The sequence below is a fragment of the Mixophyes fleayi genome, chromosome 5, assembly GCF_038048845.1.
Source record: "Mixophyes fleayi isolate aMixFle1 chromosome 5, aMixFle1.hap1, whole genome shotgun sequence".
In the NCBI taxonomy this organism is placed as follows: Eukaryota; Metazoa; Chordata; class Amphibia; order Anura; family Limnodynastidae; genus Mixophyes; species Mixophyes fleayi.
Window position 1 is genome coordinate 227,309,274 of NC_134406.1, and position 25,326 is coordinate 227,334,599.

Here is a 25,326-nt window from a genome sequence, read left to right on the forward strand (position 1 = left end):
TCCCTGTACTTTTATTGTACTGGAGTAAGCTCATTGGAACACATAGGGGAGATTAGTTACACTTATGAATTTTTACTGTATTACTATTTTGAAAAAATGACTTGTGAAGACTCTTATATTGAAGCCTACAGCACTGAAGAGGTTTATTATTGAATCATTTTAGAGTTCATTACCGCAGTGTTCTGTTCGGTATCACTAAATCCTGAACAACAGCAAAGTAGCGTTGAAAGCTCATTCAAATTATTTATATTTGTTTCTAGGTGATAGGGTTACACCTTAATGCATTTTGATGAGTCCTTTAGGGCAGGGTCTTCAACTCCTTGGATTCTATATGCTGGTTTTCAACTCTGGTCCTCAAAATACCTTCAATATTATTGGTCATGTTCTGAGACAGTTCCTCTGTGGCTACAGATGGATAATTACCAACCAAGTCAAATAAATTAAATCACCTCTGCAGGATTATGGAGATCCTGAAAACATGACTTGCTGGAGATACTTGTGAACCAGAGTTGAGAAACAATATCTAGAACTCAGGAGTTACTCAAAAGACAGACTTATATAAAATCATATCTCATATGCTGCTTTAAATGAACTATGTTCTTGATAATGATTAATTAAAGTGACTCTGGCCTGTAACAACTTGAACCACTGGGAGCAACGATCATCTACTTCATTTTTATGTTCGATGTCACATTAGCATCAGACAGTATGATAAAACAGTCATAATTTAATAAAGTTATCGGTACATGTTTCTCTTTTTCATTCCTTGCTTAAGCCGTTGTAGTATAAAGTGGCATCCTATAATACATTTTCTTTATGTGTTTGTTTTTATTCTGAGAAATCAGTGTTTTTGTGCATTTTAATGTTCTCAAACAGTAGCCCACGGAGGCCCCCAAACCACAGCACAATTCTACAAGTCAGATTGATAAATTACGGTAAAGTTTCACGATGTAAAAATTCAGTAAATTGCAGCGTATTTTGGCTTTTCATGACTTTGCGCAACATGATCAATAGGTCCCTGTGTAGAGCTATCAATACAGATCTGCCTGGGGCAGAGTCATCTCTAATACATGCAGCTTTCCTGACACTGTTCATTCCAGCAATTTGTTGGCAGCCAGAGAGGTGCTGCATAATTTGACCGCAAATAAATACATCACATGAGATGTCAGTAAAATGGAAAGAAGGAACAGAGAGAGGCACGTACACAGGAGATGACATGATTAAGTGGAACACCTTGTGGCTTGTTGTGAAGGCTACTGCATGCATTATATATTGCATTATTAACCCTTTCCTCTGCTAAGGTAAATGAGAAGGATCTGAACAGCTATATGAATAAAAAGCATGACTCTCAGACATTTATTTCTGATAAAAGAAACAGGATTTTTTTTTACCTGGCAATAGATGTTAATAGTATAATAATGTGTTCTTGTATTCAGATAATATCTTACAAATAGCTTTTTTTTCTATTAACAATTTGCAAATATAAATGCTGGGCTACCTAACGATATGACTGTATGAAATGTAATATGTAAGACATGCATATTTTTTTGCTTAATGTAAACAGTAGGGAGGTAGAAGACATCTCAGGGTCAATCAAAGTGGCTCAGTGGTTAGCACTTCTGCCTCAGAACACTGGCGTCATGAGTTCAATTCCTGACCATGACCTTATCTGTGTAGGGTTTGTATGTTCTCCACGTGTTTGCGTGGGTTTCCTCTGGGTGCTCCAGTTCCCTCCCACACTCCAAAAACATACTGGTAGGTTAATTGGCTGCTATCAAATTGACCTTAGTCTATGTGTGTGTGTGTATGTTAAGGAATTTAGACTGTAAGCTGTAATGGGACAGGGACTGATGTGAGTGAGTTCTCTGTACAGCGCTGCGGAATTAGTGGCGCTATATAAATAAATGATGATGATGAACACAGCATATGGTCAATTTGACCAATGTGGTATTTAAAATTCAACAAAGGAGGTCAAATCAATACCCATACAATACTCAACAAACTCCACCTTTTCTCTAAAGAAGCAAAATCAACTCTAGGTAAAACTTATCTACACCCACTAAGTTGTCTCTCATTAGATCCTCACACCTCTACTACATCTTGAGAAGAGCCAGATTCCCCCATGAGAACACCACAGGCCTAGGTCTATAAACTACTGTATTTTGTATGAGATTGGTAAACCTGCTTTGTAAACTGCCTATGTGAGTGTTCATGCTCACTCTCTGCCTTCCTTATCGGACAGGGTTTGGGTCATAGCAGCTGACATTAAATGAACTTTGAAATGTAGGAGAGGGTGTTACATATGCTCCTGCCCCCAAATCTACATCATAACATTGGAGGGACGATGTCGAATTAACAGTTTGTGGAAAGGTAGAGGTGCATAAACCCTTTAACACTTAATTCTTGAAATCACAAGCTGTATTTTAATAACGTTGGGCCTGGATCTTAAATGAAGAGGTATCTTATTTCAGTCTCCTGGACAAAACCATGTTACATTGCAAGGGGTGCAAACTAGTTTTCTGTTTTGCATATAAGTTAAATACTGACTGTTTTTTCATGTAGCACACAAATACTTGATAGCTTATTTGTACACTGAAATTTAAACTTGATATTTGTGTGCTACATGAAAAAACAGTCAGTATTTAACTTATGTGCAAAACAGAAATCTAGTTTGCACCCCTTGCATTGTAACATGGTTTTGTCCAGGAGACTGAAATAAGATACCTCTTCATTTAAGATTCTTAACGAATCAGGCCCGTTGAGCTTAAACGTGCATATTTAAATATAGTGAAACAAGGTATATTCAACATTACTATATTATCTGACAAACAGGAGAAAATATTTCCAACAAAAGTGAGCACAAGACGTAATTTAATCTGTCTAACATACACCATAGTCATCACCAGTCTATATCTCTGAGCTATTACCTACTGTCTTACTGGCTGTCTTTCTGGGCTCTCTCTGAAGGGTAAAGGTTAATTAGGAGGGACTTTTGTTACAATCCAGGTTTAAACTGGTGTCTGTGTATTCTATGCACTATTGTATACATAAACTAAGATAAATACAGAAGTCTCCCTTCCATTTGAACATATCCCATTTTTCATGGAACATTCGATATTCCTAAATAAATCACTGTAGGTAACATCATATAACCTGTTGCAAGTAGAAGTTAGTTTTATTCTCAAGCACAGCGGGGACTATGGACACCACTGGAAACAGTACTATTACTAAATTAAGGAGATCTAAGGAGAGGTAAATATTAATCTGGTTAATAGTGGGGAGGAGGGTTTAATGTATAATTGTGGGTCAGTGTGGGATTTTTCTTTAAAGGCCTCACATTTTGTAAAGCAGCGAAACACAGAACAATTCTACAACTTGGCCAGATTAAATGAGATCCACCACCTGGCCAATTGGCACTTGGGATCTCTTGGTGTGGTCAGTAGATGGCTGAACATACAGGCCGGCAGCTGTCAACTGATTATACCAGGTTTTCTGTAATATTGTTGATGTACTGCTCTGCTCTTTATAAGTTGTTTAAAAAAACTAATAAAAACACAAGTTAAAAAATTATAAGACAGGAGCCCAATAGTTTCATTTTATCTTAATTTTATCATTTGTACAGGTGCAAAATTTTGCATCTTCTGACGGGAGGAGCTGGGGGGATCATGGTGTTTCTTACTGAATGTGGGGGCTTACATACAAAAACTAAATTTCATTTTGCAGGACAAGATCATTTACATGAGATTCAAGGGTTAGAGAAGGTTCATTTATAGGGGCATTTCCTGTTAAGCAGGAGGTCACAGAGCATTTTTCTCCCAGCAAAAAGACTTGTTTTCTACATGCATTGGAAATTGGTCTATATTTTAAATTTAACATATTTTCCGCCGTCCAGCTGCCCTTTATCTGGTAAAGCATTTCTGTGCACCTTTTTACCTATGTTAAAAAATAAAAATAACACACAACAGTGACATATGTAATAAAGACAGCCCTATAGTGCTGATACTAAACCAAGCAGTATTTTAAGAGCAGAACAGAAAACTTGAAATTAGTGAAGGGAATGGTCTTAGATTAGGACAGACTTTGATGTGATGTTTTCACTTGACGTGAACCCATAGTCAGGGCCAGATCACTCGTTAGGCAACCTAGGTCCCAGGACTGCGGCGGGAGGCATTGGTCACATAGCGGGTGGTCTGCTGTGCTCTGTGCACAGACCAGTTTCTTCATGGATAGGTACGTCTCTTGGGGGTGTGGGGTGTGTTAATGTTATCTGGTGTGTGTGTATGAATGTTATTTGGGAGTGTACTAATGTTATCCTGCAGGGGTATATTAATATTATTTTTTGGGGGTGGGGTTATATGTTATCTATGGATTGGTGTGGGAGGTGTAGCAATGTTATGTGGGAGGTTGGTGTAATAATGCCACTTGGGAGCTGATGTTTGGAGTGTGCTAATGTTATGTGAGGATTCATGTGGGAGGTGTATTAATGACATGTGGAGGTTAATGTGGGGGCGTATTCCTGCCAGGTACTGTGTTAAAGTGATCAAAAGTTTAACAGACATAGGGGTTTATTTAACAATTGGTGAAGAGACAAAATGCTTGTGTAAACGCAGGCAAAAAGCTCTTTCACTGATTTTTGCTATTTAAGAAAGAGATTTCTCTGCCCTTAACCTCTGAGAGGGGCATATTTAAGAATGACAACATTGTATGAAAGATAGTTTTCAATCCTCATCGCATAGGTAAGGATTAAATTAACTTTCATATTTATTAAAAAACCTCCACAGGAACAGCAGTTCCGAAGAAGATTGCGATCCGCGGGGATCCTCGTCTCGCTGCAGTGCGCATGCGCCGACTGAAAAGCTTGGGCATGCGCACAAACATCCCTGCACTGTATACTTGCAGAGATAGCGGGGTGTGACAGGGAGGGATCATGTGATCCCTCCACACATGCGCTGTGGAGCTCTGCTCTTCGGAGCAGAGCTGAACAGTGCTGAAAACGATCAAATATGGTAATGTACGGCAGCCTGAGTTGGCGCACATTACCATATGAGTAAAAGCATTTTCAACACTTGTTACATTGCGGTATATAGCAGTCCCATAAACATCTATGCGGATCACTATGTATTTAGAAAACAAATGCAAAGCAGTAGCTATCTATGATACCTGCAGCGATGCACTGTTGATAGATTTGTTACATACTTCAATTTGCTTCTATTTTCCGAATAGCCATTTTTAATGAAAATTAGATGACTTAGTCAGGGAGATGCCTTTCTTCTCTGTGTATATATGAACCTAACAACATTGGTCACAACATGCATACTAGCAGCGTGAATGAAAGGAATGGGAAGAGAGACTTGAAGACTGTTATGTTCTTGTGACATTCAACATACTGTACAAGCCTGTATTCCATTTGATTCTGGTAGGTGAATACACCAGTTTCTGTAGAGCTTTGGATTTTGACAAACTTTTTATTGTCTTACATTTATATACAGGGTTACTGAGCGCCTGTTACCTCTCTTTTGTTGTGTATGTACATCCTTTCCTGATAGCATCTGATCCAATGCGATGAGGTGGCATCCCGCTCATTTTGTGGCCACATACTGGGATATTGAGTCAATTGTTCTCAAGGGAGAGCTACCCAGATTAGTCATGGTCAGTGGTAATTACAAATATTGACAGTATGTTTTCATGAAATCTGGGGTCCCTTAATCTCTAGAAGCTCAGCTTTATCTATACATACACTTTTTACATGAAACTTGCTTTGCCAGGAAATGTTCTTGTTTAGTGCTAAAGCTTGTGAATAATTAATCATTCCTATGTATATAACATCCCCTAAAATATTTAGAATATTGATTTTCTTATAATCTTTTTCCAGTCAATATTTTAAAACTAAAAATGTTTTTTTTAAGTTAAACATGTCAATAAAGTTATATAAATACACACACACACACACACACACACACACACACACACACACACACACACACATATTACTATTACCCTTTATTTATGAGAAACAATCTCCGCAGCCAACATACTATGTAGTGCTGTACATTGAGGAAATCATGATACAAATAAATATCATACAATGACATGAAACAGAAAGTAAAGATTGCCCTGCTCCAAATAAGTATACAATCTAAGAGATGTGTGGAACAACTGATAAATAAGGTAGTGGATTACCAATTGTAGCTGGTGATGGGGGAAAGTCTCTATGGCTACTGTAAGAAAGTGGAACGCGGAGACATGAAAGATGAACCAGAGATGTCAACAGCGACTGTTCTTCACCATTTTTCTCAACTGAATATCCTTCCTGTTCTGGTTTTGGAAAAGGTTTCCAGCCTTGTGCTGCATAGGCGCTTCTGTAGTCATCTGCCAGCTCGTAGTAGCTATGTGCCCGGTATTTTTCTATGGTATCATGCCCGCTGCTGGCCACAGAGTCAGGACACTTCTTCCCCATGTTCACACAAGTTGTGGCGGTAGTTGCTGTCACCAAGAAGGCCATGGATGAACAGAGATGGCAGCAGCAATGACAGTTAAACTCACTGTGTCCAGGAGCTGAATACAGATGGTGTTCCAATAGATCTTGTCCTTAGGGTTGTGGATCCCAAACATTTTTCAGTTCGAGGCACCCTTAGGGTCTCCATAATTTTTTCAAGGCACCCCTAAGCCAAAATAGTTACCAAGTAGTCCTCCGCCATGCTTACCACTGCCCCTGGCTGCGGCGCCCCTGTGAGATCGCCGCTGCACCCCAGGGAGCTGCGGCGCACAATTTGGGAACCACCGCCTTAGGGGTATTTAAGCTCTTTGATACCAGCTTGTAATTTCCCACTGCCTTCACAAATTGTGTATAAATATATTGTAACAAAGGGAGGCATTTTTCTGACAAGAGGCAGATAAAGTATACAAACAGAATAAAACATTGGCACAGTTATGCACCTTGGTGGAGATTAAACCAGGTAAAAACATATGTGTAGTTTGGAGTGTGTTAACTTACATGATTTGAAAGCTGCTTCCTCTCAGCAAACAGACAGGGTGTGTCTTAGTCTAAACAGAGCCAGGGATGGGCGTTTCCTTTTAAAGGGAAGGTGGGTGTGTCACCTGCCCATCAAGCTAGGCCTGTGGGAGGAGTGTCAGGTATAAAACCCTGCTTGTTTCCATGTTCAGGGAGATCAACGCTGGGCTAGCTTGCTGATCTGGACAGAGAGCTGGACTATGTATAGTAAGTGTATAGAGTCTCCATAATTGCTGTGCAAGTATACGGTATCAAAACATTATTACCATCCTGACAATAAAGAACCATAAAAAGTAAGAAGTTGCTCGCGTGTGCTTCACCAGCAGCGGGCTCTTGCCACAATATGTATTTATTTAATTCCTACACATGTTATGCATTATATGTAAGACTGTGCAAACTAGCCAATTAATTCTAAATGTGGCTTACAATTTTCTTAGGAAAACGTATGCGTATAATCCTGATCTTGATGTTTTGGAAGCAGATACCAAACTTGTAACCAGAAAGTTTTTGTTGGTGGAATTCAGTAAAAAAGAAAAAAAAATCACACACAGATCACTTTCCTACAATGTTAATAGAATAACAGTTTTTGGACGATTTTTGTAGATTTATTTTGCTGTGTCAGGCGTTACAAGGAAACCTGTGGTATTTTTAGGAAAGTACAAGGTCTTCTGAAAACACAAAGTCAAAATACTACTAATATTGATGATGGAATGTGACCAGCCCAAAAAGTGCCAATGTAGGAATCACATGCAAATGAGAAACAATCTCTGCAGCCAACGGGTTAAATATAACTTTCCTTTTTTATACCTACTTTTCGTTTAGGGCTCATACACACAACAAAGCCTATTAAGTTGAAGACAAAACCTAAGAAGCATGTTCTTAAAGATTCCCTGCAGCATAGTGCACTTACTGCACCTCATTAATGACAGCTCCCATACAATGAGAGTGCAAATGGTTCTAAACAATTAAAGGCAAATTATTGTTTTATGTAACTGTCCCTTAGTTTGAGACTGGTAACGTACGTTCATCAAATAAACATCAATAACACTAAGATTTTGAAATAAGAGACTGAAACAAATCCATTATCTGCCCAATTTTCAGTTATCTTAACAACTGAAATGTTTAATAGGGAAATTGTTTTAATTTGGGTCATTTTATATTATTATTATTATCAGTTATTTGTATAGCGCCACTAATTCCGCAGCGCTGTACAGAGAACACATTCACATCAGTCCCTGCCCCATTATCTTTATAGTTTCAAAGCTAGAACAGTAAAAATATATAAATGAGGAAAAGGTCCTAACACAGAAATCCTAAAAAATGTAATAACACTGTGCTCACCATAGAGCAAATATGTCCTTGGACGTAAGCCTAGACAAGGCCACAAATCTTGTCTGTGAATTATTATATTTAGATGTCTACTCTATTTGAAGAGACACACCCAAAATCCAAAATTAGAAGCTTATATGTAGCATTGGCTTTTACTAATTTGAAATGTCACATGCAAAAATAAATACAACTGGTACAAATACAGTATTTTTTGTGTTGCATTATAATTTAAAATTAATCGTAGATGTTATCTCACCAAGGCAAAATACAGTAGATAAAACTAAAAACTGTCACTGGTCCGAGCTAACAGTCAATCTGTCGATCTTTCTGGTTTATATACATTAGAGATGAGCATTTTGGATTCAGGTTAATCCGAGTTTTACATATCCAATTCATAGCACCAGCCTGCTTTGCAGCTATGGGTATGCTGGCACTTGTAGTTCTACAAGTGCCAGCACACCAAAGATGTATTGTTGTTTCACTTTCAGTTATTTTCCCCAGGGGATAGGGAAGAGCCCCAATGATAACAACACAAGAACTGGTTTGCCCTGGGGAGCCTTTTCTTTTTTTTTTTGGCGCACCTGAATCCCCTATGACATCCAATCTTGTGCTGACGAGACTGGGATCTTGTTTCCAGTCTGCTTGCTGTTTGTGGATTTTGTGTGGGGGACACCATGCTGTTTGCCCATCCCCCCCCTGCTTTTTTATTTATTTATGAATTTATTTTAAATAGTTTTATCACCAGTCATCATCATCAAATGAAATAAGTAGAGGGCTGGCAAGTAAATGGTGGTTCATCTCCTTTAACCCACCCTTTATTTCCCACCATCTCACCTTTTTCTGTATGCAGGCAACCAGCTACTACCAACACACTTCTCTCTTTTTCCTCCCATCCACTATACCCATACACACTCTGTTTCTGTCTCCTAGCACCCACCACACTATTCTCCTCCAATAACAAGTTGATCGACTATCTCCTCTCCTCCTCCGCCCCCTTCTCCTCCCCCTCATTTTACATTGAAACTAGCACACTGAAGCAGGTCGGTATCCCCAAACGGACGAAACGCCTTGGGTACTACAGCTCCTCCACATCAATCCAAGCACCTCACTAGACCACCAGACTCTCTGGGCAGGAGCACTAAACAACCGTCAAGCAGAATCGGAGAGCGCATTCCATGGTACCCGAAAAGTGCTCTTGTTGCCATCTTGGATCCGGATAACAAAAGCAAAAGCCTACACATGCTGCTTATTGCTGCAAATTATACAATAGCTGCTCTTTTAAGAGCAATATTAGCTATACATATTGTGCAAGCACAGGGCTCTGCACAATAAACATTTTGAAGCTGTACTACAAAGCACAGCAACCCTAGACCAACAGGGCAGCATTCTAAGCAGAACTCCTACTAGAGCCTTATACCACTTGAAGTGACGTATAGAAAGGATAGGAGAAGTGGTCCACTTCTCCTATCCTTTCTATACGTCACCCATCTGATCCTATCTACCTCTCTTATTCCCACCTCCACTACTATCTACTTCCAAAGCTATAAACATCTTTATTTCAAATCTCCTCTTTACACTAACATCTGCAACAAACTATAAACATATGCAACCATTTACATTACAGAGCTATACTGCACTAAGCCCCCCATCTTTGCCCTATCCCATCTCCCTCTCCCCCCCCCCCCGCCTCTTTTCTCATCTACAGGTTAAGAAGTATCCATCCAGAGACCCACAAGAACTAGTTATAAACTACAAGGGAAATCGTACATCCCTACAAGAATAATTGATACACCCATCATCTAAATAGGGTGCTGAAGAAATACACCCAACATTTACTTCTTTATTGTCTACACAACAAGGACAACCTGGGTGGTCTGCTACATACAGTTAAGCCCTCACCCCCTTCCCTTTCCCCCACCCCTTCAATAACACCTGATCTTCTCATTTACACAGTGCCAAGTAAACCACAAGTACCATAAAAGAAAGAGGACCCGGAATCTCCGTCCTCTACTCTTGGTAGCACCCCCATGACAACAAGTAGAGGTAGTCCTAAACCCTCTCCCAATTATTTGTATAACTAATTGCACCAGCCAGTTAGCTTTTACTGTGTTATTAATGGTGACCAGCATGAAATTCAAACAATGAAGTGTGAGTTAGATGCAACTAGTAGTTAAGAAGAAGGAAAATCTATCACAATACCCAGGTTTTAAGTCAACTAGCTGGATGAAACTGGAAGAAAATGATGAACTGGTTGATTTGACAATGTGTATTTTGCATGAAATTTGGGAACAAATGTCTTTTGAAACCACCTGGACCTTGGTAAACAGCATGCAAGAGTAAAGCTGGGTACACACTACACGGTTTTCGTCCAATAATCGGCTGAATCAGCTGACATACGACCGCTCGTTCAAAAGTCGGATCAGTGTGTGCAGTGCCACGATGGTCGAAAGTCTGCCCAAATGGACGATTGTCGCCTCATTTGGTTGGTCGTACCGTTTAATGTTTTCGTTCCAATCTCGTTTCCGTTGTGCAGTGTGTATAAACTTCCGACCGATCCACGACAATCCTCCGATACTTCCTCGACCTGGGGGGCGTGTGTATGTAAATTTTTTGATGTCTGTCCCAGTCCCACGTGGTGCAGAATCCGCACATCACTGATTACTGTTTTGTATAGATGTATATTGCACCTGTCTGGCTGCAGACCATTACACTTGTGTAAAGCATGTGTGTTATTACCCTTTGCGTCTATGTCGGCAATGTATTTATATTTACTCTTTATAAACTTTAACCTTTATTACCTATTAAATTTATATTAATCTTTATTAACTTATAATTGTGAAGTACCCAGAATAAACCACACAGTGTTCATGCAACATTTTTATTGCAGGAAAAAGGTACAAAAACTTTTACACACACAGCTGTCTGAAAGATCCGCATGAGAAGTGAGCGCGCCCATACCAATCAGAGCGCAGAGTACTGCAGAGTATTATTTTTAGTATTTAGTATTTTTAAAGGTGCTACTGGTTTGTGGCAGAACAGGTCTTGATGTCGCTTGGGTTTCTATTCCCTTTGATTTCTTTATCTACGATACAAGGAAATAAAAAAATGTTTACCATTTAACTTCTATATCTCTAATTTATATTCAACTACATAAATACTCTCATTTTCTCACCTTGCACACTGCTCAAGATCAGTTTATATTTTGGTCCCTGTGGCGAAATCGCAATAATAGCGGGCTTAACCTCCATACATTCTGGAAAACAGGCGCCATTTTGGTTATTATAACGGTACAGGTATGTGCTAAAGCATTTAGTTGTCTACACATGTTCACTGAAATACCTTTGTGTAGAACTTCTTTAGTATATTTTTCTTTTTCAATTTTTTCTTGTTTGCTAACAGGTGTAACATTAGTGGTATCAGTGGTATCTAAACAGGTCTTCTCACCGTTAATTCTTCGTTCTGACATAAAAAAAATTAGGTTACAAATTAGTTTACATTGCTTTATGTGACACTATAATGAAATAAAGTCCTTCTAGCAGGTACACTACATGTGCTACTGACCTTTTTTAATGTCGTTGTCGTCCTGGTCCAGTACTTTGACCATCATCTCCACCTTTCTTGGGCTCATTGGATTTGCTCTTTGCTCTTCTTGAGTATCTCCATCCTCCACCTTAACTTTTCCAACATTTTTTGGCCCTTCCAGCACCATCTCTGACTCTGTCTCCGTCTCCATAGCTGCAACCCCCACTGACACCTTCTCCTCACCCACAACCCCCACTGACACCTTCTCCTCAACCATAACACCCACTGACACTTGCTCACGCGCCATCTTCTGACGCTCCTCGGCGCCAAACAGGTTCCTCTGTCATTTTATACACTCAGACATGGGCGTTCGTTTCTGCTGTGGACCAATCAGCGATGATGCACGCCGAGAATGGAGCATTCCATTACATACAAAGGGATTTTATTATTAGGAAATAATCATTGCATTGCACTTTAGCAGTTAAATGTTTTTCTAAATTTAATGTATATTACTAAACTTCTATTTTATAGAAAAAAATTAAGAGACAGTGTTGCCTTCACTTTTTATGCCGCTTTGGGTATTAACTATAGCAAAAGCTCTACCCCTTTATGCTAATGTCTTTGGTATCTCGTTACATTTCCCGCAAATGTCGCCGCAGTGTGTACGAAATTAAAATCATTGCCCACGACAACATAGCTGTAAAAAGTCGCTAAAGGGACGTTCACTCTTCCCTTTATCGTCCTAAACTAGGCTAGTGTGTATGCAGTCCATGGACCGAGCGATCGGACCATTGATTGCATGTAAAATCACTCGGCATAAAAACTTGGTTGAAATTTCTGTAGTGTGTACCCAGCTTAACTGAAAGTGGCTATAAAGATGAAAGGTGGGCCAAACAAGTACTTCATTAATTATACTTATCTCATCCTCGTTACTTGTTATCCCAGTATTAATATTGAGTACAAAACAGTATTTTTTGGGTTAAAAAAAACAAACAAAAAAAAAATACCCCACTGTTTATTATTTAGTTTGCTTCAGAATTTGACATTTTTTTTTAAATATAAGTAAAATACCAAGGGGTGTATTTATGAAGACCCCTCCCTTACGAAGATTTTCTAATACAGTTTATCTTCACTCACCTGAATTTATAAATAAAAATGTTATCAGGGTAACTGAGCCATGCCCAGCTCCCTGGCGACACTGGCCAGCAGCGCTAAGAGGCCAGTCGGGTGACATTCTGCGCGTATGGATGACACAGGGCAGGAATTAGCCCAAAGTAACATAAACACCAAGGTTGTTTAAATATTGAAGAAAAATAATTGAGCTTAGTAAGAGTTAACTTAGTATAAAGAGGTTATGAATTATTAGCCAATGAGTATAGGGTTTAAGGGAGGGGCTAAGCTAGGGAAGGCTTATAAGGTTGGAAAGTGTCAGTTTTCTTTCTCTTGCCTTTTGGAAAGTTCTGGTGAGTATAACCTGACGGGACCTGTTGGTGAGTAAATTTTATTGTGAATTGCTGTGTTGTTCCTTGTGTTTTTCTCCTATTTCTCACATTAGTTTCTCCCTCTGTCTTTGTTTATATATTTCTTCAATTACACTATATTACATTGTCTCCATTACCAGTCACATCCCCCTCCCTGTGTTAATTGACTTTTGACTAAGATGCTGCATCCAAAGAGATCCAGGGTGTCCTCACAATGTTCCAGCGCCCTCCGCTGATTTGACTGTCACCAATACCAGTCTCATCACCTCTGATTCTCCCCCTGCTGCCAATTAGGATTTAGTTTAGGGCAAGGGGGGAGAGGGGGACTGGCAATGACAACAGGGATGCAATATATCTGTGTTGCCTTTCTGAAGATAGGTCACTTTCCATTGTGGGGACTTTGCAGCAAACAAGTGGCACAGAAGTATGAACCTCTCCCCTCTTAATGCAACAGCCTGGATTTTTTATTGCAGTGAATAAAGCCATTTGCCCTCTTCTACAGGTAGACAGTCAGTAGCTACTGCCCAGACTGTCACTCAGTTGCAGAGCCGCACAGAGGATCTGCCTCCCCCTTTGCCCCACATTTCCCAACCATTGGCCTTTAGTAGATCCTTCCCTCCTGTGATGGTGTCATCCTCACCTTTGTCTGATTCGGACACTATTGTTAGCGCCCAGCCTGCCCATTCTTCGCCTGTTGCTGCAATTGCACCTCTGCCCCTGGGAATCTCTCTGCACAGCCCACCGCACCGGGTACCCGCCCTGAACCTAATGCTTATGGGGGTAGATCAGTATCCGAGTATCCCTCAATGCCTGCTCTCACACCTGTGAATGTGACCCATCCCTTACCCACAGGAATCCCCTAGTTTAATGACCCCACCTCAGCAGGTTCCCCATTTTCTAAATTTTACCATCCTGCTTTACAGAGGTTGGGTTTTGGATCTTACTGTCATTTCAGACATACTTGTTCCACGAGTGCAAAGGGACACGTCTAACGAGCGCCCCAGTGGTGCTGTCAGAGCTGCACAAATGGTTGTGGTGGTGTTCCAATGGTCAGGTTGTGCAGTTTTATGGGATTTTTTAAAAATGGTCTTCGGCTGCATGTTAGTGGAAATGTGCGTGTGGGTTCTTCTTGGAATTCAAAGTCAGCCTGGGAGATGCCACTTCCAGGGAAGTGAGTTGGCGAAAATGAGTGCCCAAGATGGAACAGGTTCAGTTCCAGCTTATTCAACATCTGTCCCATTCCCCAGGTATGTCTGTGAAAGACGCAATTGTGGATGATGAGTGCAGAGTGGTGTATCAGACCTTTGAGGAGGTTTTGGTGCTTGTGCAGGAGTGTCAGTCTGGTGGAGCTTGATGTTAAATCTGCTATTAGACTTCTTAAATTACACCTTTCTTCATTCCAGTATGGTTGCCAGATGGGTACTATATGGAAAAATTCTTGCTCATGAGGTGCGCAGTGTCGTGTGCATTTGTTAAGTGTTTTAGCTCTTTTCTCCATTGGTGTATAGTCGTTGGTACAGGGCATCGGGGGAAGGCTCATTATTTAGATGACTTTCCGTTTATTGGTCCAAGTGGGTCTAATATTTTCCACAAGGTTTTGTTATCTGCTCAGTCTTTATTCACTGTTCTCTGAGTAGCGGTTGCTTCGGTTAAGATGTTAATCTGTCATACTTGGGAATTGAAATTGATACTGTAGCTGGGTGTTGTAGGTTACCGAAGGGGAAGTTGGCTAAGTTAAGGGGCATGCTGGATTTGTTTTCAGGGGCTCGCATGGTCAAGTTGAAACAGATTCACTTTCATTTTCACTCGCTCTACTCCTTGCTTTTCCATCCAGCCGCTGTTCACAGCACTCAGAGATATTCTATAGATACAATTAAGCTTGTTGTGATTATAGTTCTATATCAATGTTTGAAAATGTCTTACAGAATAAAGAAGAGAAAGTTATAAAACAACAGATTATTTAAAGCAGTACGATATATGTGCATATAAAATATGTGATTTAGGTTTAATTCCCATCACCATGTATTACACACTCCCAGCCAATCACATCTATTAGATGCAGGAATCCAGTCAGTCACTACCAGTTTGTCATTCAGTTATGGAAGTGAGAAAATCATCGTCAAGGACAAGACATAGAACTTCTGGTATAATTGTATATGGGCACCTGAGCATATATTTATTAGAGATGCTCAGGCTCAGTTCCCCGAGAACCAAACACACCCGAACTTAGCAGATCCGAGTACCGAGCCATCATTGCTGAAATAGATTTAATAGGTGTGGCAGGCTTGGTCTTCTAAATCTGCAGTCCCATAATGTACATTGTTATATAGGTAACACACAAAGAGGAGAGCTCCATTGCTCCATTGCTAATTGCCATTGCTGAAATACAAATACTAGGGCTGGCAGGCTTGGTGTAAATCTGCAGTCACATTGTACTGTGTTATATAGGTAACACACAAAGAGAAGAGCTCCATTGCTCAATTGCTAATTGTCATTCTTGAAATACAAATACTATGGCTGGCAGGCTTGGTCTTCTGAATTTGCAGTCAAAGTGTACGGTGGTATATAGGTTACAGACAAAGAGGAGAGCTCCATTGCTCCATTGCTAATTGTCATTGCTGAAATACAAATACTAGGGCTGGCAGGCTTGATGTAAATCTGCAGTCACATTGTACTGTGTTATATAGGTAACACACAAAGAGTAGTGCTCAATTGCTAATTGTCATTCTTGAAATACAAATACTATGGCTGGCAGGCTTGGTCTTCTGAATTTGCAGTCAAAGTGTACGGTGTTATATAGGTTACAGACAAAGAGGAGAGCTCCATTGCTCCATTGCTAATTGTCATTGCTGAAATACAAATACTAGGGCTGGTAGGCTTGGTGTAAATCTGCAGTCACATTGTACTGTGTTATCAAAATGGATTCACAGCAGTATACAGAAGACCGAAGCTTTAGTGAGACAGACACAAATATAGTGAAGGGTGTATATATTAAGGCAAGACATTCAACAAAACTTCAAACAGTGATGGGGGAATGGGTTGGAGGGGGAGACACAAGCCCAAGGTTTTATTTAATAAACAGACACATAGGGGAAGAAGGAGAAGAGGGAGGCAGAAAATGAATCATCTTCCTCTTCCTCAGGACTGTCAATGGTGTTATAGTCTCTTAGTAGGCTGTGGATCAGCCTGCGACAGTCCTGGATGGTCATCTTCTCCCTTTTCAAGATGAGGCGAATCCTTGCAAGCCAAATAGCGTCCTTAAAGCAGTTCATAAGGCACCAGGCCTCCTGGATTGCCCCAATGGTGTGGGTCCAGGAAATAATCCATAAAATACCGAATGGTATGAAAGGCAAGTCCTGGGCACACTGTCCTTAAGTGCATGTGCCCTACTGCAACAGTGCCTGTGCAGTGGGGCAGTCCCAAATAATACACTGGACTGTTTCCCTTCTGGTGATACAAAGGGGGCAGTGGACATAACGGCACAGGTTCCGGGAGTGCATGAATGTCCTGAGAGGCAGACATCCCTGGATAGCCATCCATGCAATGTCTTTGTGTCTATTCGCCTCTTGGGGGCATATTCAATTTCAGTTTTGAATCCCCGCGGCGTTAAAACTATTCCCGATATTACGGTAATAGCTCCCTGAGCTGCGAGCTGAAATCCAGAGAGAAAACTACCGCGAGATTTTTGGCGTTTTCGCCAACAATTGAATATGCCCCTTAGAGGTCACATTCTTCCACACGTGTTTTGTTGTTGCAGCAGAGAGCCCTGGAACAGGCTCCATAATGTCTTTAGCTCTGATGAGCTTGTGGACAGTTTTTGGCTTCCACAAGTCTGGTTTAAGTCCCTCCAGATGGTGCTCCCTCACAAATTGTCCAACATCCAGGTAAAACCAAGGTGTAGTCCAATTGTAAGGGAAGGAGCTGGCTCACTTGTCCCAACCAAGGGTTCTCCAAAGAGGCAGGAGGAAAAAGCGGGACATGGACTTTCCAGCAGAGCAAATGTTCTTTTCAATAAGAGTTCTGCGGATGCATTTACAGACAAAGAAGGCTCGCAGCATGGTGGGGATATCCGGGATCCCTTTGCCACATTTGAGGGTCTCCTTGTACACGACTGCCCGCTTCACTCTGTCCCTGTATTAGCTGTAGAATTACCACAGTTATCCAAGGAATGGGTAGAGCGATCAAATGAACCATAACTGATTTCATGATCCAAGGACAATTCCATCTTGCACGACTTTTCTTTTCTGAATGTCCTAGGAACTAGCGTGTGTTTGAGTCATTGCTCTGTTGCTGCAGTATTTGTCTGAAAGTGTATGTGGCCTGTGAGGTGGTCAAAATTGACTGCAAATGACTTGAAATTAGTGTTATTGAGTTTAATAATAATGTTGGAACGCAAAAAGAGCAAAATTATGTGATTTTAGCATATTTTAGCAATGTTTCTAAAAAATCCAGATCCAAAACCAAAACCAAAACCAGAACACGGGGGTCAGTGAACATCTCTAATAGTTACATAGTCACCTCTGCTGGCATAATCATTTATGCTGGTACAACATATATATGGATCACTGTTGATATTATCATGTCTTGGTGAAACTCCTGGTATAATCATGTGTGGTGGTCACTGCTAGCATATTTTAATAGGCTGTGAGGTACTTTTATAAATTACCAGTGGGTGTTGTATATTATGAATGGACAGATAGCACAGTGATTATAGATCTGGATAGATAAGCTTACTACCCTGGCTAGGGACCTGATCCCATTTGGTTTTAATCCAGCTCTTATTACAATTGAGCACACAAGTACTTAAAACATAACTCATGATTTCTGTTAGAGCTAAAACCTTTAGAAGCCGGAGTCCCAGGATACAATAAGAAAATGATATGGCATTATGCAGTAAACCATATGGTACAAAATATACTTTAGATGACACGTGAAAAATGTCACCACTTAGGAGTTGAGTAAACTAATTTGTTTGATTTCATTTCAGAGTCTAAATAAGAGAAAAGTGCACCATGTGCAGTTCTCCCGAACAGTGTATTAAGGTCCATCTGTGTAGATCCACATTGCCATATGGTTCACAGGAAGCAGAAGTCTTTACATCTGTGCTTTACAATTGCTCTTCTTTTTCACTATAGGTTCAGTTTACTAGCTCTCTTGTACATGTTCATATATTCTTTTTAATCATCAATTTTTACATTGCCAGACAGAATTTTACCTTGTGCTCTATAAACACACAACATGTGACTGGCAGCTGTATGAAGATTTCTGATTATGGCAGCACAAGACAAGAAATATGTTTTCTTTACTTGTCAACTGCATGAATTAAGCTGTGTGAGAGTCAATTACATTTTAGAATTCGGATTCAGATCTCTTTTATGACTTGTGATTGTGTAAGAGTTTGAACTAAATTTATGGCTGTATTTAGGCTAGCATTAAGAATAATGTTGTGCCCAGACTTAGCATTTGGGATAGGTTCAGATTTAGAATGTGAAGAGGTGCCTGGCGGGGGACTTACCTGATCACCGTCAGCAGGGCCGGACTGGCCATCTGGCATTTCTGGCAACTGCCAGAAGGGCCGATGGTCAGATGGGCCAGTCCGAATGCCCGCCAAGCAGCAGCACTCTGTGCGCTGCTCGGCACGCAGATTTGGTAATCTCGTGAGACAAAGAGCTTCCCTGCTCACTCTACAGGAAGTTCCCACCCTGATGGATGTCAGTAGCACCAGAAGCATAGATAAGTACAGTGGGTTGGGGGTGTCATAATGTGCCTGGGAGAATGGCTTGATGTGGCTGGGATGGCGTGATAAATGTAATGTTTTATTATAATGTATGTATCAATGCCCCATGTTGGCCACACCCACAACACAAAGTGGTCGCGCCCCTTTTTGGCGCCGCCGCACAGCAGCACTGAGTTGGGCCTGTGTACTTTAAATGCCAGGGCTGATTTTTAGTCCCAGTCCGGCCCTGACCGTCAGGATGCAGGTAAGTCCTTTCTTCGTTCAGCGTCCTCCAGCATTGGCGACAGTGAATCGAAACAGATTCGCTGTCAGTCAATCAGAAGAGCTGCAGCAGGGACCAGCAGAGAGCGCTGAGACAAGAGAGCCGCCTACAGGATCAAACAGGAAGAAAGCGACCAAGCATTGAGGACAGCGGCAGCCAGCAGGGCAATACAGAGGACCATGAGGAAACGGTTAGAAGCTGCCAGAGGCAGGTAAGACCCTAGGGCAAACCTCGCACAGGCCCTGCACTCTATTTTCTGGTCCTTTTTTGGGTACAAAGCCCGTGACCAGGGGCAGCGGGCCACCTGCATTTTGTTTCATTGAAAATAGGCTGCTGAGTCGAGTCTTGCCACCTGACTAAAATTTGCCAGCCCTCCCCTGCCTGTGGCACATCTTGGTCTCTAGGCCTGTGGAGCAGTTAGTGGGCACAAGGCTCATGGCTCTTTTGAGTTATTGTTAGACCCACTTTATTTTGGGTGCAGTATTCTGACTTAGAATTGTGGGGTAAAATTTTGCTAGGCTCAGTGTCTAGGGTACTTATAAAGGGCACTTTATATCAGGCATTAGACCTATGGGGGGGTGGTAACTTAGGTGCTAGGCCTTGCATCAGTAGGAGGTTAGTTTTTGTTACTTCTTGTCTTATACTACTTTTCCCTACCCTTATCTCCGGCAGAAATTTTACAAGTGGTCACTTAGACTGTGAGTAATACCGTTATTGTGTCCTTGCACTCATTAGTCAGGTCCCCATTAAAGATAGGCTTTGGTTCTGCATTGTTTTGTCTGTTGCTCTTGATTGGCTGTTTGTAACTGTCAGTATTTTAGGAAAGGTAGTACACTACCCCTAGTGTTAGACATTAAAGTTGCACAGTATACTGCTCACATAGAGTGTTGTTAGATCCAGGGTGCTGCGTTGTTGTTATTTTTGTTTTTATAGTTGCGCTAAAGTGGGTGGTACAAACCAGTACGGTAGACAGCTCTGCAGGAGGGTTGTTGTGTTTTATCCTTTATCCTAGACGCAAATCCTGGGAGCCTCAGACGACCATCAAGAGGAGACAGTTACTGCAGGGTTTGTGTCCTGTTTGGTTTTGTCTTTCTCTTTGTGAGGCCATTACCAGTAAATTGTAGGATATTCAGGTGGGAGTCTTCCCTGCCACTAGTATCTGTAGCCCCACGTCCAGGCCCAGACCAAAATCGATGTGTCGGCAATAGGAGTAGAGCGTAACTTCTCACTCCCTCTTCTCACTATACTTTCTCCAAATATTTTAGGATTGAAGTGGTGCGGGGAGGATAGTTACTGAAAGTGTGGTGTGATTAGCGGGTGATTCTATTGAGATCAGATAAGGCCTGTTACAAGGACATGGACAAATGCTAGGGTTATATGAAGGTTCGACAATTAGGCTAAGGTTAAGATAAATAATAGTTGAGCTTGTCCTATTCCTAAATTCAGACACTCTGATTTTTTACATAAATTTATAAATTAGAAAGATTATCTTTAGAGAAAACAAAACAGTTTATTACAGTAAAAGAACTTCATACTAAACCGCAATGCGTGGTGATGAAAAATATCTTGGTTTAGGTCCGCTTGCTTTGCCTAGGGAGCCACATAGTTCACAATCATTGAAGGAGCAGTAAATCCTGTCTTGTACTAGCAAATTCTACAGGAGATTGCAAGAGTATTTGTCATTGAGCTTAAGGTCTGAACATGACAAGATTCCAAACACACAGGTAAATCTAAAGAGGAATGACGGAAGCAGAAGAAATGTTCCAAGCTGAACCCAATTGAAATGTTGTGTCATGACCTGAAGTGAGTTTATGCAAGACAGCTAAAAATATTGAAGCAAGTCTGTAAGGTGGAATAGTGCCAAATTGCTTCCAAACCAGTGTGGGATTAATCAAAAGGATATATTTGGTTTAAGTCTTTACTGCTGAAGGAGGATCCAACAATTACTTAATCTAAATTTCTAAAGACAGGAAATCTGGATCCGTATGCCCAATTGTGTTATCATATCAGATTCTCTGACTTTAGACGACAGTAAAAGGTTCATAAATTTCCCTGCTGTATAAGCCATTATCTTTTTATCCATTTTATAAATGTAATGCAGGAACATGACTTGTGTACTATCTAGTTTGCCACATACTGTTTACCAGAGCAGGAACATGCTAAATAAAAATGTGACTTGACCCTTTTGCAGGAAATTAATTCAACAGGTAAAATAATAGCTACACAATTATTAAAAATCCTTGAATACATCACAAGAAAAAAATACAGACCCTTTATTAAAAACTCAAATAGTTTCAAGGTAATTTATTGTGCTAACACTTCAATGCCTAAGGAATCTCCGGAACAAAAAACATTGCAGAGCTTATTTCTTAGAAGCAATGAGTAAAGCCTGTACAAAAGACTAACCACGGTGCTTGATCTCTCCTGCATACAATATCACTCTGGTACTACATTGGGTGGATACATTAATATAGAAAGCAATCCAACATTAGTAATATATCAGATGCTTGACTAAATAATAGACAATCGCAATTGTATAATAATATTTAATAGAAAAATATATTTATTTTTTTAGACACCTTTATTTTTTTATTACATGCATAGATAGTAAGCTGAAAATAGAGACAGGTACATCAAGTTTAACCTTTCATAAATTTTAAAAGTGGGGAACCAGGGCAAGTCAAAACAAAACTTCCTGTCGGCAAATAAGAATCATTGGAGGGTGGGAATTCGTCCTGACACCCCAAATCCTCTGGATTAATTAGCCCCATAATGTCCTCTATTAATTATGGCTACAGATACCACTTTTACCTGGTCTATAACTAAATGTTGAAGGCCCCCCCAAGGTTTCTAGGTCGTGACATCCTTCATTCCTTCCCCTCCCACCCTACTGAACCACCGGCTGTCTCCTTCATCTCCACTGTGCGCCACTGTCCACTTCACTTCCTGTTCAGAGGGGCTGAGAACACTTTGAGAAGATGAATAATTTTGGAGCCCCAGAATACCGGCTGACAGGCGCAGCATCATGCAGCAGTGAGATCTTTAAGCTGTCCGCTGACCACAGACATCACAGAGGGCAGCATGGCACTAAAGAAACTTGAATGGCAGCTACAAGAGGTCCATAAGCTGAGGGGCCCTGATAGACACCCTAATCTTTCAGGGTCTGTAGCAGCTGATACCCCTACAACCTTGGCAGTTACGCCCTTGCATTTGTAATAAGAAACGTATCCAGTCCATTTTTCAATTCTGTTACTGGATTTGCCATCACCACCTCATGGGACCAAAAACACCACAAACCTTATAGTAAAGAAACCCTTCATATAATGATGGTGAAACTTTCTTTATTGCAATAACAAATGATGACCCTCTGACCTCTTTTTGGTCCTTGGTACGAAAAATTCATTAGACAAATAATTGCACTGACCCTAGATATATTTATACATATTATTTATGTCACTTCTATTTTTTTCCAAAATTCATCTAATTTTTTAACTTTTTCTCATGTAAGCCTTCAATTCCCTTTATTAATATGGTTCCCTGCCTCTTAACCCTGTGGAGTTTTTCCGATATTCAAAGATTTAAATGGTAATACTATGTTTGCATCACACGCATTAATCCCCTTTACAGCCACTGCCTGGCACTGTGCGCTGCTTATCAGCTTTCCAGTAACTAGTATTCCTGACTCCTATTCCATCTTAGATTCCCCCATGTGTCATGGCCTAACCAGAACCCTACATGTATCTACATTTAATTTTATCTGCTATATAAAACCCAGTTTACCATTTGTGTAAATCTTTCTATAGCATGTTATTTCCTGCTTTGTGTTAAATAGCTTAGAGTCATCATCAAATATGGGCATCTTGGGCGTGATTCATTAAGGAACGTAAAGCAAAAAGAATGAGTAACTTTGCACCTTGGCAAAACTATTTTGCATTGGAGGGGACTGTAAATTTAAAATGTGATTTATATTTGGGGTAGAGTCTGTCCTAGATCAACTTTAAATTTCACTGTACATATAAAGCTATCAAGTACTTGTGTGCTACATGAAAACACAGACAGCATTTAACTTATGTGCAAAATAATAAACTAATTTGCACCCCTTGTATTGTAACATATTTTTGCCTTACTTTCCTTAATGAATCAGGCCCATTATGTTTTAGACAAGATCATTTTTAAAAGATTAAAAAAAGAACAGTACTGATCTCTGTGATACACCACTAATACATTTAGTCTAAATGGGTTGCATTTATAACAACTCTTTATCTTCTATCCTTTAATTACTTCTATATCCATGTACCTTAGTACTCTTATAACCCACCCACACTGTTATGTGGAACAGTACCAAACACTTCTGCAAAATTAAATTAAATTACATAAATTGCACTACTAAGCTTGAGTTTAAAACTCACCTCCTCATAAAAACTAATATATTATGCATGACCAGTACTTCATGAAACATTGCTGACAGTGTGATCAAATTAATTCAGAGTAGCATTCCTCAGAATCGCTTTAAATAATTATACACCTGTGGACCTGCCTTCAATCATTGGTACTTTACTCATTCCGATTTTCTTTTCTCTTTAAAGATTGGTGCCACATCTGCTTTTCGACAATCCTCTAACACAGAACTCAGTATAGGCAGTCTCCATAGCCACATTCTGGGAAGGTCCCAGTGATATCAGTTCACCACCCCAATGCCCCCTCTCTGCTTTTTTGAGCATGTTTGGGGGTGGCGCATGTGCAGTGAAATCTTGTTTGAGGCCTCACATGCATGTAACAGCCCCTGTGCATGCTCAGAAGAGCAGAACGTGGAGCTCGGTAGGGTGTGCAGGCACTGCCAAGCCCCCCTCACCTTAAGCTGTAGCACTAGTGTCACACTACTGACCCTGTTATTAACAGGTCCACAGATATGAAAAATAATGGTCCATCAACTACTAAACTTAGTTCCTTTAGAACACTTGGGTGGATATCAATTGGGCAAAGTTTCAAATCCATCTCGATTCTCTTATATATCGAATCTTTAAAGGCTACTGCATGTTCAATTAGTAAGACTGAACTTTTTTTTTAACTGAACCACTGCAGCATCAACTATTGTTGCCAAATTCAAATGTTTTGTTTCATCTTCCATAAAAGCGTAAAGTTTGGAAAACCGAAATATAACAGTTGACAAGGAAATCTTCTTATTAGCTTTTGCCATTCAGCATGGATCAATTCTTTTAACTGCTTATGCAATGGAAAAAATCTCTCGGAAAAACCTTCTTGGACCAATGAGTACACTGATCATTTCCTCTTCAGCATCCAAATCTGGAATATTAAGATCTTAACTGGACACTTTGATAAAAGAACCTACAAGCTTAATTTCTAAAGTGACTTCCCCTGTATCATCATCCTCTTCTTCTAAGACCTAATTCCCCTTGAAATCTACGTCAAAGACCTTATTTGACACTGCATTACATGAGGAAATGACACTTTCTCACTACAACAAAACAGTACCAGTATCTATCAAACTGATGTACTATGTCGAACCCAAGCACTCAGATGATAGCAAACTGTTCGCCATTCACGGTCCTGGAGACAGATTACCCTATCGGTCCTTCTAATAACTGATTTCATTACCACCAACCAGTACCTGGCCTTTCACTACTTTCCTGTCCCCATATTCACTGAAACAGTCATTGTTCTGGCTACTTAGCAGTGGAAGTATCCTGCTGCAGCAATGCTACTCCTGGTTTGACATTCACAATATCAGCCAAAGAATGGCACTCCACAACATTATTAATTGGCTTTTCCCTGCTTTGATCCCACATCCGTAGTGCATAATCTCTGAATCTTTGTTGATGTAGGTTCAATGCAGGGGGTCACTACCAGACAATTAAAAGTGGCAGTTATTCAGGGTGTCAGGATTTAGGGAACACCTAAAACACTGAATGACATAACGTCACTCATGCAGTGTATGCATTTTCCCAGTGACACCTCCACACTA

The 25,326-nt window shown here is 40.4% G+C and overlaps 1 long non-coding RNA gene across 1 annotated transcript; it reads right to left on the reverse strand.

Annotated features, from left to right (window-relative positions):
• Positions 1–11,255: 11,255 nt before the first annotated feature.
• LOC142157837 (uncharacterized) lies at positions 11,256–12,287 on the reverse strand. The gene is made up of 3 exons (XR_012692654.1): positions 11,681–12,287; positions 11,514–11,594; positions 11,256–11,423 (listed from the first exon to the last, which is right to left on the reverse strand). It is a non-coding gene; the product is annotated as an uncharacterized LOC142157837 (long non-coding RNA).
• Between the last annotated feature and the right edge of the window lie 13,039 nt (positions 12,288–25,326).